Genomic DNA, 16,412 nt, shown 5'->3' with positions numbered 1-16,412 from the left:
ATCAAAGGTGTGCCAGCTCCACAGAAACAGAAGAAGGGAGTTCCCTAATGACACGTTTATCTCATATCCTGGCAGGGAGAGCTTTTCAAAGCCTCTGGTCTGTGTGCTGCACGCAGATGGGGCCAGGAAACAAGATGTTTACTGACTGTTTTTGGTGGGGCTGTCCTTTTTCAGGAGCTAGGAGATGTGTTTTAGATTTCTCCCACTTTTCCCCAAACAGACCTTCTCCTTTCTCGAGATGAATCATTAATTATTGACTATGAGGAAAAAGAAGACATATCCCAGAAAGGTCAGGCTCTTGGATTCTGAGGATGATTCTGATTTGGACTCAGAGGTGACACGAGCTGGGGTGAGAAGCTTCAGGATAGGGGCGTTTGCTGCATGTCTCCTACTGTAAAAACTCCAGTGCCAAGAGAACTTCAACCAAGCAACGCACCTGGAGTGTTCAGGTGCACTAGGAATGACTATTTCAGAGCCTCAGGGTGCCTCGTATTGCACCTGAGGAGCAAATAAACATATTTTATAGGTTTGGACCAATGTGCTCACCTCTCATCTAGTTTCTGGATTTGCAGATTGGTGTCTACATTTAGTTTCAATTTACTGCCAGGTAGAAAAAGTTAAAACCACACAATTATTCTGAATGAACTCCCCATCGAAATTATCACTTCCTTTACCCTGAAAACACAAGGTAAACCTCAATTCATAGGAGCATCTTCTTGCTAAACAGCTATTTATTTGATGATTCAACAACACTTTAGGTTCTCATGTCAAACTTTAAAGCAATTAGAAATGATGATTTATGAAATAAAGTGGTATGGAAACCATATGTCAAGAGACACAGGGAGCTTCATGGGCCTTCCTCAACAGCAGCAGCAGGACTTTATTTCAGCATGTTTAGACTTTAGATTTAGTTTTTAAATTTGGCTCAGTGCTTTTCTTTTACTGTTTCTGTTAGAAAGGAAGATCTGTTCCTATGCATACTAGAGGCAAAGCCAAAATTCTTTTTTTAATATATATTTAAGAGCAGGATCAAACCACTATTTATTTATACACCAATTAAGAAGTTCCATCCTTCCAGCTGGGAAAATGCTGTCAGACCAAATTTGTTACGTACTGTACATTTTATTTTTGGAGCAGAGAGCTAACAGTAAATTGAGAGATTTTTTTTTCCCAGCAGAAAAGATATAGTGAATGTTTTGAGGCATTCCTGGAATTAGATCAAGTTTTGAACTGGAGGCAAAAATCAGTGGCTCACATCATGAAAAACAATTAAAAAAAAAAAACAGAAAAGAAAAGAAAAAAAATAATATCCTGTGTAATTATATTAGTTGGACTAATATTAACAGCAATTATTGTCACTGTTATTTATTGTTCAATGCCTATTGCAATTGGCATTTGGAAATCAATTCCCTAGAAGCTGTGACTGCCCCATCCCTGGAAGTGTCCAAGGCCAGGCTGGATGTGGCTCTGAGCAGCCTGGGATAGTGGCAGGTGTCCCTGCCCATGGCAGAGGGTTGGAACTTGATGATCCTTAAAGGTCCCTTCCAACCAAAACCACTCCATGATTCCATGATATCTGTGGTTTCAGGAAAATTGCAGTAATTTTTCAGCAAATTCCAGAACATCAATCCCACTTCTCCATCTTGATCATGCTTGGTCTTCACAGCAAACAGCACAGTGAACTTTTTATGGAAAAGCTTTTATGCTTCAGGGTAAATTCCACCCAAATCCTGCAGAACAGTTCTGTGAAGTGGCTAGAATGAACATTAGTGATTTGCTTTAGAAACCTAACTTCAGAATTTACATTCCTCAGGGAACAGGGACATTAGCTCTGATGACATTTTTTCCAGTAAACTGGCTGGAAGTTCAAATATGTGCAGCAAAATATTTATGTTGATCACTGAGATATGTGTATGGATCACAACAGCAACACAAATAAATTTTAAATAGGTCGATGAGATAATTTCCAGGGCTAGTCAGGAAAGAAGGATTCCACTCCACACCTAAGAAAAAATTGACACCACTGAGAAAAATATTACTCAACAAAAGCTGAAATTTCATGAGGTTACATGATCACCACTTGCAAGTCAATTGAATGAAGGTTCATCAATTAAATTATTTATCTCAGTTATCTTACTAGATATAACACTCAAATCATGTTTTTTAATCACATTCTGGAAGAAGTTTTCTCCATCTGAAACAGCTGCCTCTCTCAGCAGGTCACTTGAGGCTCAGAACATGAAGAGAAGAAGGATAGCTCAAGAAATTATTCTTACAGGCTATTTTCTGCAATAATGCAGAATCATACAGAAAACATTCTTTTTCTTTGAAAAAAAAATAAAAAAGCAAACTTATTTAATTTTCTAGTTTGCTCATACAGAAAAACTCCAAACAACCAAAAAACCCATAGAAATGGTCAAAACAGCTTGATCTAGAAACTCCACAAACTTTTTGTGCCCTGGGATCAATGCAGCATCCAAAAGGATTTGTCATTTGGCATCCCATGGTTTGGGAGTACCTGATTTATGACCAAGTGATCAGAGGGAGGGATGCCTAAAGCTTTTTATAACATCTATAATAAGCCCATGTAAACACACTCCTCTGACTGTGATTTCATTCACCTTGATACATTGGGCCATCATATAAAGAACTTGATGTAGTAAAATTCTGAGGAACTCCCAAATTACTGGCTGGGACCTGTTAGAACTGGTGGAACTTGACAAAAATAAGAACACCTTTCATTTTCCTCAGGTACTGATGCTGAGAAGGCAAAACTTTTAGCCAAGGACAGGCAGCAGGACTCTTCAGATCATCCTGTGCTCCATCAAAAACAACTCCTGCAGGAAGATTTGTGTGTATTACACTGTGCTAGTAGCAGATTAGTAAAAAGAAGGCAATACACCTGAAAATCTCTGTATTATTAAATATTTTGCATCTTGGTTAGTTGTTGTTATTCCCATAGCAAAAACAGCTCATTCTGTCTTTTTCATTCAAGAAGGATTTTTTTTATGCAAAAGCTTCTTACAAAATTATATGTTTGGGATATGAAACTTCTTACTTTTTCCCAGACTAAGATGGGAAAATATCCTTCCCAGAAAAAACAAAACAAAACAAAAGTGCTTTGACAAGCTGTAAGTATCTGAAATCAACATATTCTAACAGATCATAATTTTTAGTATCAGCAGACCCAAAAGATGCTTGCAACAATCAGGATGAAATAACAGTGTAATGCAGGTTTATAACAGCAGACTTTTTTCCTTTTTTAAATCTCCACAAGTTGCTTGTTTTGGCATCTTAGAAAGGCCTTAATGGCACACATATCCTAGCTACTGCTGCTTTTTGTCAAAATATTAAATTTCTTTTGTAGGATGCATGAGCTGCTGGTGTGAGGGGAAAGGTGAGCAGGTCTGATTGCGTTCTGTCCATGTCACTTGGTCTCTTAAGTTCTGGTCAGTTTTGGATGTTACCTTGTTTTGTCAGTGCCAGACATCTCTGTTTTTCAGTTTGATTGAAATTAACCCATGTGGTCCTTAATCTACCAAATATCACAACACCAAATAGTGCTAGAGTCCAGGGACAGTGAAAAGCCCAAAATGCTCAAAAACTTGCTTGTTAACTTCTCCCAAAGCTGAGCACTGCTCTGAGTGGAGTTTGGCTCTGCTGCTTTGCTGGGAGAGATAAGAATGTGTAGTTTGTGATCTGATACCTCATAAGGAAGCAGCACAGGAGTTCATTAAATATCCCAGCCTCTAATGTGTTGAATGGGCACCGAGGCTGCTCATTCCCTGCCATCTGTTCCGTGAGGAGTTCAGAGCACTATGGAGTTCTTCTTTCAGCCTGACAGATCCAAAGACACTTTTATCTGGGAAAAAAGTGCCCTCAAGGGGGAAATGGTAGGAGATAAGCCTTCTGCTAAGACTCTGCTTGCTGGCATTGTGGCCATCATTCAGGAGCACTGAAAAGAAGTGGGATTAGAGCAAAAACTGCTGACGTGTGTTTGAATGAGATCTATGCAAGACTGTTGCTCAAGCAGTTCTCTAAATCTGCATCTATTCCAGGTGCATGCCATGATTGGTCTCCACAGGGGGTAGGGATGAGCCAAAGGGAAGCAGATCACAGAGTCTGCTTTTGGCATCCCTGCATTTTGGTTGCACAGCCATACATGAGCATGACCTTAGGCTGCCATATGGAGGGGGCATCCTTGTGAGGTAGACTTTTCACAGCCTGGGTGGGCAATGGAGCACCAGGAAAGAATGCCAGCGCAGGAAGCCAAGGGCTTGCTCAGCCCAGAGTATCTACAGGGGTGGCTGCTTCCATCATAAAGCCTTGGTCTGAGAGGATAAACACTGGGCAAGCAAAGCATTGCTGAAGCTGCCTGGGAGATAGAATGGGTTTCTTGTGTCCATTCCACCATTTCCAGTGAAGGGCTGTGGGAGCAGCAGAACAGTGTTGCCTCTGCACCCATCCAGCTGCTTGCTTGACCACAGTGCACACCCCTGGGGTTCAGTTGCCTGTGCCCCAGCCTAGCCCAGTTGTGGTGCAGCTGTGTGACCTTGGATCTGACCGCTGGGAAGGAGCTGGGAAAAGCCCCACTGGGAGACTCTCCTCTTCCCTTTGGAGCCACCCTTAAGGCCCTCAGCGTTGATGTTTGCATGAGCTACAAAGCAGCTGTGCCTGTGTCTGGCCATGCACCTCACTGATCCACATCAGGGTCCCGCCTCATTTCTCCAAATTTTCCTGGCCATCAGTGATCAGATGGCTGCTCCTGCTTACTGGCACTCAGGTCCTGTGACACTTTGGCATTCAGGTGCTGCAGGGCTAAACCCTGGTTGGTGAGACATGACCCTGCCCATCCTGTTGGTACTGAGATTATCTTCCCATGGGAAGCATCATTCAACTCCCAGCCATAGCTGCCTGCTCCATCACACCAGTCAATCGTAGGCATTCAGGAGAGGAAAGAGCTAAGCCATGGCTATTTATCACTAGTTTAATTCAGCTGAATTTAGGGACCTGCTTCTGATGCTTGGTAACCAGAAGAGAATCACTGTGCATTCATTGAGGGTGGGAAAGGCTTGTGCATTTGTTTTTGCTGTCCGGAAAATATTGCCCCCTGTAATCTCCAGAGATGTGTCTTGCTTATCTTCACATGACTGAGAAACTGGAAAGTTCATCATTTCCTAGAAAGACTATCATACAACCTAAAAAATTCTTAGCATCAGGAAATGCTAAGAAAGAAAGAAAGCATCTTCTGGGAGGAAAAACTTTTAATCAGAAGCCTGTGAATTGAGCCACTGACCAAATAGCAGATTCTGTGCTTAGCTGGGAAATATTTTTTGCCTTTGAAAGCCATGGACCACTGGAAGTGGGACCCACAAAAATCCCAGAGAAACCAACCAACCAACCAACCAACCAACCAACCAACCAACCAACATGTTCCAGGGACCAGCTTTCCCAGAGCCAAAAGCACAAGGACCACCAAAAGCCAAAGTAACCAGAACATCTGAGTTGACATATCTGTATATTCCCATCCAATGGAAAACTCCCATGGCTCCTGAGCAGCTTGGAGGTCCCCAAGGATCTACCTGTAGCCTCACAACTTGTTGCAATTACAGTGAAGCTGCCAGACAAGATTCCATTTATGTCTACAGAGACAGTTTGCTGTTTATAGAGAACTATCTTCATGCGGTTCATGGCGACCTGATCCCCAATTAATTTTTTTCTGTGGTTTGATCTGTATAAGAGGTCACTATAATATAAAAAGATAAAGTTCCATGTGTATGGAAAATCATGCTATGAAAAGCTGGCGTCCATAAAGGAGACAGAGGAGTCCTGCAACTTTATTTGAATAAAGGGAGAGAGTCCACTGGACCACACACCTGCATGGTTTTCTCTTGAGTTTTGGAGGGCGCAGCCTCCTTTTATCCCGAACTTCCAGCTGCATGTTGCCCTCTTCCTTTCCCCACTGGCTGAGGTACTAGGAAGGTACAGCCTTTCCAAACTGCCTGCTACATACCCACCTTTACCCAAAGTTCAGAAACTCAGGCTTGTGTGGTCCCATTGGTCTGCTTCAGGAGTCAAACTGTCCGGTTCTGTAACAAACCTGTGGCTTGAAGTTGGTAGACACATTAGGACCCATTTCAAAGACGCTAATCTTCACTTAATTGTTTGTTAAGACATTACCACACCTTTCCTTTCACATGCAACCACTTGTTTTCTTTTTTCAATGACCATCCCAACCTGACTTGGTTGTCCTCTAATATCCTTCCCCTTTTAAGGCTATAGATTTATTACCTCCTACTGGCACAGTATTTTTTAAGCAGTATTGCTGGGAGAATCAGAGAGAAAGATGTATTTTAAAGGCAGTACAGTGCCTGCCTGGAAGCCCCTTTCCCAATCCCAATCCAAGTGTGGGAGGGTATGTTTCTTTAAGGCTGGTTATGTGTTCATGTAACAAGGCAAGTGCATACGTGAAACGAGCTTCTGCTGAAGCTTTAAGTCTGCAGGGAATTTTCTAATGATCGTTTTTAGTTAATAGGCACAAGTTGTTAGCCTGAGCTGGGAAAGCCTTTTTTTGTGTGAGCCAATTCCACCCCCTCTTTTTTTTTTGTCATGGATTTAGTTCCCACAGCTAATGCACCTAATAATGAGACTGGGCAAGCGAATGCCAGCGTAATGATATGGAGCTTGTTTGGCCCTGACAAAGAACACAGAGCGGCTGGATGGCCTAAACGACAGACCAAGGGCTCTTATTCATCCCAAAGGATCTCTCTCCTTGCGTGCCACCGAATCCCACAGAAGGCAAGGCCGCACCTCAGGGCGGGCGAGGTGTCCGGCAGGCGCCACAATGCCCCCCACAGTGCCCCCTGAGCCCCCGGCGCAGGGCCTGTCACTAAATGGGGCGTGAAACAGAAACAGTCAAGGGTTAAGCCCTTGGCTGAATCTTTTAATTGCTGTTTCCTAACACACATACGCACCAGCCAGTTAGAGAGAGGGAAAACATCCTTTAAAACTTACCAGACAGGTTACAAGGACCTCGCTCAGCCCCAGCTCCCCCAGCTCCGGTGGACAGCAGGGGGTGGTGGTCTGTCTTTTTAACCGGCATTTTCCCCTCAGCGGTTTTCCTCTGCCCTTCCCCTCCTCTTGCAAGCTGAGTTAATAAACACCTAGCAGCTTACTCCGTGGCGTCTGTGTGCAAACAGCTCCCACTGAGCCAGTGAAAACTGTCCCTGCAGGAATGCCATTAAGAGCCTTTTCCACCTTGGCCTCCCGGAGCACTGCACAAAGGAAGGTGGTGTTCCTCCATTCAGTCCATGGGGACGGAGCAGGTCAGCCCAGATCCCTTCCCATCGTTCGTGTCCCTCCAGTTCAGTCACTCTGACTCTCCATTTCTGTGGCTTGGCTCCGGTTTTCCACTTGTCACAGCCCACCAAATCCTCCTCAAGTCAGGGAACTCCGAGCGAGAGAGGAGCAGGTTAAAATCGCTGTGGGCATGAGAGACATTGGGGTGGGACAGGGCTGCCAGCAGATGGAAGCTCAGTGGTGTCCTAGAAGACCCCACTAGGACTCCTCTTTAACAGGGATCAAACCAGAGGAAATTATGAGCTAAGCCTTGAGGGCTGCCTTAGGTTAAAAAGATCTCTTTTTAAGTAGCTCTATGGATAAGTAATTTGAAAGAAACCATTTACTTTATTGTATTTTACCTCTTACAGAATTTCTGCCAGCAACTGATCAGATTCTTACTACTCTACAAAAATATTCAGCACTGAAGAGAATTATTCATAATTTACATAATATTGCATTATTTTAAACAGACTTCTCTCTCTTCTTGAGGAAAACATTTGTTTTGGTGTAGCTGAGTCTGTGACGTATTCCTTGTTTTGAGCTGGATGACCATGAACTCCAGAATCCATATGTGGAAATACTGACCCATCCAAGGCTGAAATAGTGTATACCAGTGTATAGACCGGTTGTTGGTGATAAATAAACTGAATGCTCACAGAAACGTGACATGAGGGGGACATTTGTATGACTGGAGCAAATTCCTGTATGGATTTTAATGAACTCTCATGGAGAAATGATTGCAGAACCAGTTAGTTCTAAAGTGTCTGATTGAGATGCTTGTATGTACAATCAGTACTTGACATATTGGCAGGATATGCCATAAAACTGCCTTGCACACTCTTTGTGATCTTGTCATCAGGCACAGGGGAGATGCCATTACACAGATACATCTTCTTTGCTTTCGTCTAAAGGAAATTACTAATCCAGCTTTGCTTGTGGTTATGACAGGCAGGGAGATGGCACATGAGGTTATGGATTCTGCTCTACTGCTACGGGCTCTAGAAGGAAACTCTCAAGCAGGAATAGTCTGGGTTTGAGGTAGCATTGAGGTGTGGCATTATTATTTTTTTAATCAGAGCCTTTTACTGTACACTATAAAAAACTCCATTAGCATTTTCTTTTCAGATGCTCTGCTGCACCACAGCAGCTGTGACTCTTGCAGTCAGGAAAGCAGAACTGGTGTGACTGCAATTCAGGAAAGAAGCTGAAAAGAGAGAAGAAAAAAAAAATAAGGCTTTCTAAGACAGCTTGAAGAAAGCATGCCAATTAAATTTTTAAAGAGAGACAGAGGGTAGGAAGAAAAAAAATAAAAAAGAGCTAAAAATCTGGAGGAACCTGAGGAAATTTGGGGAGGGGAGAGGGGAGGGAGCACAAGAGAACCATAGAAATGAGAAATGAGATGAAGGACGAAGTGAGGAAAGTTAAGGGATTGTTCAGCAGCAGCACACAGATTGAAGCTAATTACTGAGGGAGAAGGAAAGGAGAATCAGAAGAGGACATATGATGAAACATGGAAAGAAGTCCTTGCAAGAAAAGAAGTGAATCCACACAGAAACAAGAGAGAAAGCAAAAAGGAATGTGACCAGGACAAGAAACCTTTCTTAGAGCAGTGCTGTGTGAATGAGCAGGAAGGCAGGGAACAAGTGAGACAGGACTTGTACACCAACACATTTTCCCATTGTTCCCTCCAGCAAGCATTTGAATTTCACTGCAAGCAGTGGCTTTTCACTTGGTGGGGAACCTCCAGTGTCACATCCCACTGGTGGAGGTAGAAACAGCCATTCACCAGCTTGGGTGCATTGAGGAACCCTCTGGCAGCATCATGGAACCTCCAAGGAAAAGTGTCTCTAGGTGGAATGGGGTCAGCCTGCAAGCCTTGGATGCTCTCTGCACTTCTCATTGCAGTGCTGTGTGTTCAACATGGATGTGACACCCTCCAGCGCCTCAGAGAGTAATTCCTACTCTCTCCTACAGAGTGACATAATTTAAAGCCCAGGATTCAAGTTGTATTTCCTACAAAGGATACTTCAGAGGCTCCCCTTGCATTTCCCACCCAGCTCAGTTTAATCACATCCTGGGATAAGAGAAAGGGGAGCAACTTCTGTGCTCCCTGTGCCTCTCTCAGGAATCCTCTGTGTCACAGCTGCTCTGGAAACCTCTCTTCTGGACACAGAAAAAATTCTTAGTAACAGATTGAAGGTATTTGGGCACCTAAAGGCACAGCCAAACACCCACAGAATTTTTCAGAAACGCCTCAGCTGCCTCGGTGCTTTCCTAGTGCCTCTCTTCATCCTAAGGTGCCTACATGCCTTTGAAAAGTTGGCCTTTAGCCCCTTATCCTTATAGAAGTATTTCCCCTGGAATAAATGACAGGCAATTAGTTTAAGAATGAGGCACTCCCTTTTAAATCCAGTACAAATAGTGAGAGTAGATAAATCACCACAAGACCAGTGACTCCAGATAGATATTTTGCCAAAGTAAATCATAAGAATATATTTTTTAAGCTGCCTATGTTAATGCATGGATAAAATGTTTAAATCCTGTTACAGAAGTTTTTTTAAATATAGTTCTCACTTAGCAACTATTTTCCAAAATAAAGGTACTAATGTCAGAATTAAGGTGTGTTGAAAAAGGGCTTTTCTGACAGCTGATGATGCCTCCTGAGATGCAGATGTGAATGAACAACTAGATGTTAAAAATACTAAAAATCTTACAATATTTTAAAAACCAAACACAAAATCCATCAACTAGCTGGGGGCAAAGAAGAAAATTCCTTTTATAAATACAATGGTGCAGAGTTCATTTTAAAGTGCTTGACCAACCACTATCAAATATATCAAATCAGAGAGATAAAATGTGATAAACCCCAGAGAGATATCTATTAATGCTCTTGGACTAAGATTCTCAATGACCACCAGTTACAGAAAAAACCCAGCTAATTCAGGCATTCTGGGATGAATAACTGCTGGAGAGGAATGAAATCCATTAACAAATGAGGACAAGAAGAAGGAAGTTCAAAAGAGCAACAGTGAACTCCTTTTCAAAATGTATCATCAGGACAATAAGCCGGAGTTCTCTGAGAAGGAACGAGTATCCTGTGAATATAAACTGTTGGTAAATGGCAGGAAAGAGACCTCTTGGCATTTGTGAACATGCAAGAAACATCTGGTGCTGACCACAGACATGCCAAATTTCAGCTGACACACAGAGCATAGTGACACCCTGCACTTCAGATGGCAAGTAGCCAGGGGACATTTCAAAATCAGAGGATGAGAGGTTGCAGGAAATGTCTCTGAATTTTAGTCTGTCATGTGCTTATCCAGCAAAATAATAAAAATCAATCAATCGAATCTTCAGTGTTGCTGAGAATTGAATGGTTTTGACTAGACAGAAAACCCACTGAAATCCATTGAAATTTATTTATCTTGTAATTTTAATCTCTTTGGCTCTTAAAAAAACCAACCCTGATGCTGTTTTGCATCTTCTGAGGTACCAGCTCCATTTCTAGGTGTTCTAAAAAATAGCAAAATGCTCAGTGTGGGAAGAGCCTAATGGGTTGATTTGGGTTTGGTTGCATTTCAAGAGTGCCCAAGGGGGTAGAGGAGGAAAACTGATGCTGTGGTATGAGTTGTGAATGTCTCCACACTAGGAGAAGAAGGGATGAATAATTGAGAAGAGAGGGAAATAGTCAAAAGAGATAGTGCTGTTGAAAACAGATAGGAAATAAAATAACTTTGTTTAAAAACATGTTTTCTTCAATCAAGTCTTTTCCATGGTTTTTGATTATATTACAGCACACCATACAGATGATCACAATAACATCTTCTGGCCTTGTATCATGACCACAAGACTTCTAGCCCTGTTGCTGGGAATGGCATCCTCAGGCAACAATCCCTGACAACCAGACCTCCCAGACCCACACACTGAAGGCTCTTGTGAAGGAGCAGAAAACTGGGAGGTGTCCCAGAAGACACCTGCTTTGAGAATACCTACACCATAGACTTCATGGTGGGTGTAGAAGACACAAAGGCAAAGGCTGAAAGAAACCGTGCTTGGTGGCACAGCTTTCAGCTCCCTGTAGTGACACCAGGGCTCTACCTATTGAAATTACTGCAGTTTGAGCAGTTAGCACTCTCAAAAGAAGATTCCTTCTTATCCCTCAAGCTGTTGCCAAGATTTTCTTCCTGCTGTTAGAAAGGCAAGGAGCTTCACCAGTATAAAGCATGTGCCAAGCAAGAGAGAAACCAGACTTCTTAGTTTCAATCTTTGCACTCAGAATAGGACAGCTGCAGAGGCTCAGCAGTAAGATGTGGTGTGAGCAGCGGTGGCTCCAAGCCACAGGGGCTGGTGGCAGTCACACATCAACATAGAACAAAGCATGGGTGAAGAATTTTCACACTGGAAATGTGCTTCAACCTCATAATAAAGCAACAACCTTGTGTGAAACCCAAATATGGGTTTGAACTGCTGCCCCTCCAGAGCATGGATATGTTCAGTGAGCTCCCTATTTCATTTTGGTATCATTGTCTAGCTAACTAGAACTGGAAAGGAAAATATATCATGTTTATGTAAACACCTTGTCTGCCTCTCTGATCCTGTCTTTAGAAGAATCCCAGTTTATTCATTTATTTTTGTGGGTGAGAAGGTGTGTCCCCAAGCATCCTCATATTCTTTAGGAACACTGATTCAGTCTTCCCTCACCTGCCAGCAAGCAATTTTGACTTCCACATTGCAGCTGCAACATTAAGTCTTATCCTCTGGTTGTCTTTTTACCAATTTAGCCCAAAGTATGACATTCCCTTTGCATTTGTACCACATTTCTGGTAACAAACACCATGGCCACCAGCAGAGTTGTGATCCAGATCTCTGGAGACAGATTCTCATCATGCTAGGCAATAATCATAGCACCATGGAATGGTTTGGGTTGGAAGGCCATCTCGTTACATCACCCTGCCATGTACAAGGACACCTTCCACTATCCCAGGTTGCTCAGAGCCCCATCCAGCCTGGCCATGGACACTGCCAGGGATGGGACAGACACAGCTTCTCTGGGCAACCTGTGCCAGTTCTTTCCACCCTCATAGGAAAGAATTTATTTCTAATATCTTATCTTAACCTACTCTCTGCTTGAAGCCATTTTCCCTTGTCCTGTCATTACACTTCTAAATGAAGAGTCCCTCTCCAGGAATAATAATAATAATAATAATAATAATAATAATAATATTATAATAATGGGAGAGCTTGCATCCATGTACGCTTCTTACACACAGCAGACGTAACATTTTCAGACCAGGAAGTTCCAATATGATTATCTAAGATTATCTAAGACTTCAGAAGACCCCCCTCAGTGCTCCCCTGAGAAGCCATGGCAACAGTTCCTGCCCCTCCTTGTGAAAAATGTGCATCTTATTTCGGACATGAGCTATTTGGGGAGCTTTATGACTAGATTTTGTTAGCTTTCATCCACACAAGTAAATGGTTCCTGTCCAGCTGTAATTATCCCCTCACATGGAGGTGCTCTCAAAGAGATCACTACTGCACCTGCAGCAGGTGGCTTGTGGGTTTGACCAGCCCAGATCACACGCTGGCACCAGCACCTGTGGCTATTGATTATCACACCTGAAGCACCTTTTTCCTGGGCTTCCCCTGCCAGAACTCCACCAGCACCCACGCACTGAACAGTGCCACCCTCCGGACATGGCTGCGGCTCAGTGGGGGGAAAGGCGCATGAGAGTGTGTGTGTGTCCATGGGATCTGCTGCTTAAATGTTTTCCTTTCCCAGGGGATATATTTGACATCAAGATAAAGGGGCAGCGTGGAAAACAAACTTACTTTCCACTCCCCCCGCTTGGAGTCTGGTATTGTAAAACAAGCTGCGCTAGCTGGGATTCCTTTTGAAACCTCCCGGTTATCTTAGCAGCTGTAATATAAACCACAGTCTCCTTGAAGTATATCCTGCCACAGATCCCTTCCTGGTGTGGGGTGGAGGGGCAATACATACCATAGTATTCACAGGGAATAATGCATTTTTCTTTTTTTCTTTTGGAAGGTCAGGCATTTTCTGAACCTGGCTAATGCAACCCCTTATGTTTTCTTTGGGAGCTCTGCTAAACCCGCTCGTCACAGATGTGCGAAGTGTGATAGCGTCCATCCCCCTGCACCTCGTTAACGGTATCTCCCTTGCCTTTTGTTTTGGTCAGGATGAACCCGAGTGGGAAGTAAAAAGGGTGATGGTTATGAAGTGTGTGGGTGAAGGGCATAATCAGAGCGGTTCTGCCTGAGTGTTGCTTGTTTTGGTGTTAGGGCTGTTTGAGGTGCCTCCTGCTGAGCCATGCTTGTCCCATGCAAGCCAGCTCACGTCTGTGTGCCGCAGAGGAAACATTCCTGTCATTCTGACACCCTGCGAGCAGCATGCCTGGAGTACAAGCACCTGTGTGGTTGGCAGTCGTAAGACTTTCAGCTGGTACCTCTTGTGGTTGCCCAAAGGGATCTTTCCTCCTTTTGCAGCCTCAGGCCTTTGGAGGCGAGGGGCCTGGACCCGTGGGGAGACTCTAGGAGGTGTCTGGGCTAGGCAGTGATGTCCACACTCGTGTTCCTTAACCCACTCAATTTCTTTTTCCCTCCTCAGTGTCCTCCTGTGCAAGTGTGAAAATGACTGGAGAGAAAAGAGGAAACTTAAAGGTGCCAGGCTGGAGAAGACATGGGCTCCCTCTTCTGCAGCTGATTTGCCACTACAAGCAGTAGCCAAAACCTTCCCCCTCCTCTGGGAGCCCCGGGCTCCCTGCCAGGCTGAGCACGATGTTCCCAGCGATGCAGCGGTGGGAGCCCTGAGCCGGGTCAATAAAGGAGGAGGAGGTCATGGAAACCTGTTTCCATTATGGTCCTTGTAAATAGCCTTCCAGATTATCTTCTTGATTATCGTGCCCTACCTGTGCTGTTTCCATCTCCGAGGAGCTGAGTGCTTTTAAACCTTGCAGCCCCACCCACGTGGCACAAAGTACCTGCAGGGGCAGAGGGCCAGCAGGAACCTGGCTCAGGGATGTCAGTGCCTCTGGAAGAGGGTTTCTCTCCCTCTCAGGCAATGCCTGACTTCCTAAGAGCACTACATGAAGGAGGGAGGGCAGAGCTGGAGACTACCCCTCAACCACGTGTGTCGTTGGATATCCTCTTGAAAGTTACCTCTGTGGTATGCCATATTTAAACTGTGTTCTGCATTTGAAATTCTTTTTTTCTTGGAAACAGATTTGTCACTCTTTCAGTTTGTTCAGAGAAGCAAATAAGTGAGTAATGCTTTCAAAGCTACCCAAGTAACTCAGGAACTTGTGTCCCATTGTTAGCAATTCTGATTGATTGATTTTTTAAAATTTTTTTTTAACTTGGCCCAAAATCTAATTTCCCAAAATAATGAAGGCACTTTGGAGCCACAGAGTCTAACTGTAATTGAATTTGGTTTCAAAAGTCACCTGCATGCTTTGGAAATGCTAACCTTGATGTTCACACAAACCCAGTATGACTGCCAGCACTTGTTACATGTTGTTGCTTCCTTCGCAGAATTCAAGGATGGAACTGAAGGGCTCAACCAACACCAGATTAAAGCACCCCAGGTGAACCAAGGTAGCTGGGTAGGTGCATATGCTCTTACTACCCAGCCAGCATGAGCTGAAAAGAGTCCTTAACTTCTGCCACTTTTTTCTGAGGTTTCACATCACCTGGTTTTCCTGACTTCTGCCATGGGCTGAATGTGCACACAGACACCACTGAGCAGAGGACAGCCATAAGTCATCAAGTAGCAGTGAATGCCATGTGTCTGTGCTCTTCCCTCCCAGTTTGATTCTTGGGCTGGGTCCCTCTAGCACTGTGGAACTCACCTGCAGGGATCTGCTGGGACCACTGCTTCCAGCCTCTGCCAATATGTCGCACACAGGTGTGGATGTATTTCAGTAATAAAAAGCAAAAATCCTTTTGTCAGCTCCTCTAATTCAGGTTCTTCTTGGTGGTGCCAACCATTAGGACAAGAGGAATGGGCAGGAATGATGCACATGAAGTTCCACCTGGACATGAGGAAGAACTTCTTAAAATTCTCACTTCCTCAGTTAATATTTTAAAATTAGAAGTGTGACAATTAAGTTGGAGAAGACCTGCAAGATCAGCAAGTCCAACCTTTGATCAATGTCCATGTTGTCATCCAGACCATAGCATTGAGTGCCACCTCCAGTCATTCCTTTTATACCACTAGGGACAGTGACTCTGCCATCACCTCCACGACTCAGGATTACACTCAGGATAACACTGCTAAGGATTTATTTTACACAAAATAATCATGATTACCAATACTCTAAACCCAAAATCTTTTATGGAAATGCCACTTAAGACAAAATCTTGGGAATGGTTAATGGTTTCTAAGGTCCTGGATAGAGCCCATTGCAGCAAGACAGACCCAATGGCAAGAGTGAGCAGAGCTCTTGTGCTGTCCTCCTCCCCTACCAGGGAGCCATGAAATCCCACCTTTTCCTGGCAGTGCCTCTTCTCCTGAGCCACCCACTTCCCTCTCAACTTTCAGCTGAAGCATCTCCACAGATATCTGCAGACTGTGGAAGCAAGGTGACACTCTTGACAAGCACTGACTTTAAGATTCTGCCATTAATCCCAAGCAAATCAAGAAGTGGGATGAATTAAGTACAGGGAATGATTGGTAGTTACTTTTTTCTCACTTAAAAATGAAATATTTTGACTTGCATTGCATAAAGCATTCCAGGCTTGAAACAGGAGGTTCTCTCTAGTTCAAACCAAACCAAACCAAACCTATCAAAAAACAATCCCCCCCCCCAAAAAAAAATAATCAAAGACAAAAATAGATTAAATTATTGGTGAAAACCACTGATCACAGAGAGAAGGTAGTTATGTCCCCTCTTTCCCAGTTCCTGCTCCTTTTGCCTTGGGAGCTCCCCTCAGGGAAGTCACTTCACCTTCAGTTCTTTCACCAGGAGATGAGGAATCAAAGCTGCTCTCAATCCCTTGGCTGACCTGAGTCTTCTTTGCCTGAACAAATATGCGAGAGATCAGATCCTGTG

General features: G+C 43.7%; 2 long non-coding RNA genes across 3 annotated transcripts; one reads left to right on the top strand and one right to left on the bottom strand.

Annotated features, from left to right (window-relative positions):
• Positions 1-670: 670 nt before the first annotated feature.
• On the bottom strand, positions 671-7,135 carry LOC106628656 (uncharacterized). Its single transcript, XR_001332077.2, has 3 exons — positions 7,015-7,135; positions 6,018-6,106; positions 671-2,003 (listed from the first exon to the last, which is right to left on the bottom strand). It is a non-coding gene; the product is annotated as an uncharacterized LOC106628656 (long non-coding RNA).
• Positions 7,136-12,946: 5,811 nt separating this feature from the next.
• LOC148184281 (uncharacterized) lies at positions 12,947-16,171 on the top strand. 2 transcript variants are annotated; one of them, XR_015772559.1, is made up of 4 exons: positions 12,947-13,078; positions 13,396-13,512; positions 13,970-14,527; positions 14,893-16,171. It is a non-coding gene; the product is annotated as an uncharacterized LOC148184281 (long non-coding RNA). The 2 variants fall into 2 exon arrangements; XR_015772558.1 differs by having other exon boundaries at positions 12,997-13,078; positions 13,391-13,512.
• Positions 16,172-16,412: the final 241 nt, after the last annotated feature.

Source organism: Pseudopodoces humilis, chromosome 5 (genome assembly GCF_049639895.1).
Source record: "Pseudopodoces humilis isolate 2021_Gansu_Grassland_sample_001 chromosome 5, ASM4963989v1, whole genome shotgun sequence".
Lineage (NCBI taxonomy): Eukaryota > Metazoa > Chordata > Aves > Passeriformes > Paridae > Pseudopodoces > Pseudopodoces humilis.
The sequence above is the reverse complement of the archived record's forward strand: the minus strand, read 5'-3'. Positions and strand labels throughout refer to the sequence as shown.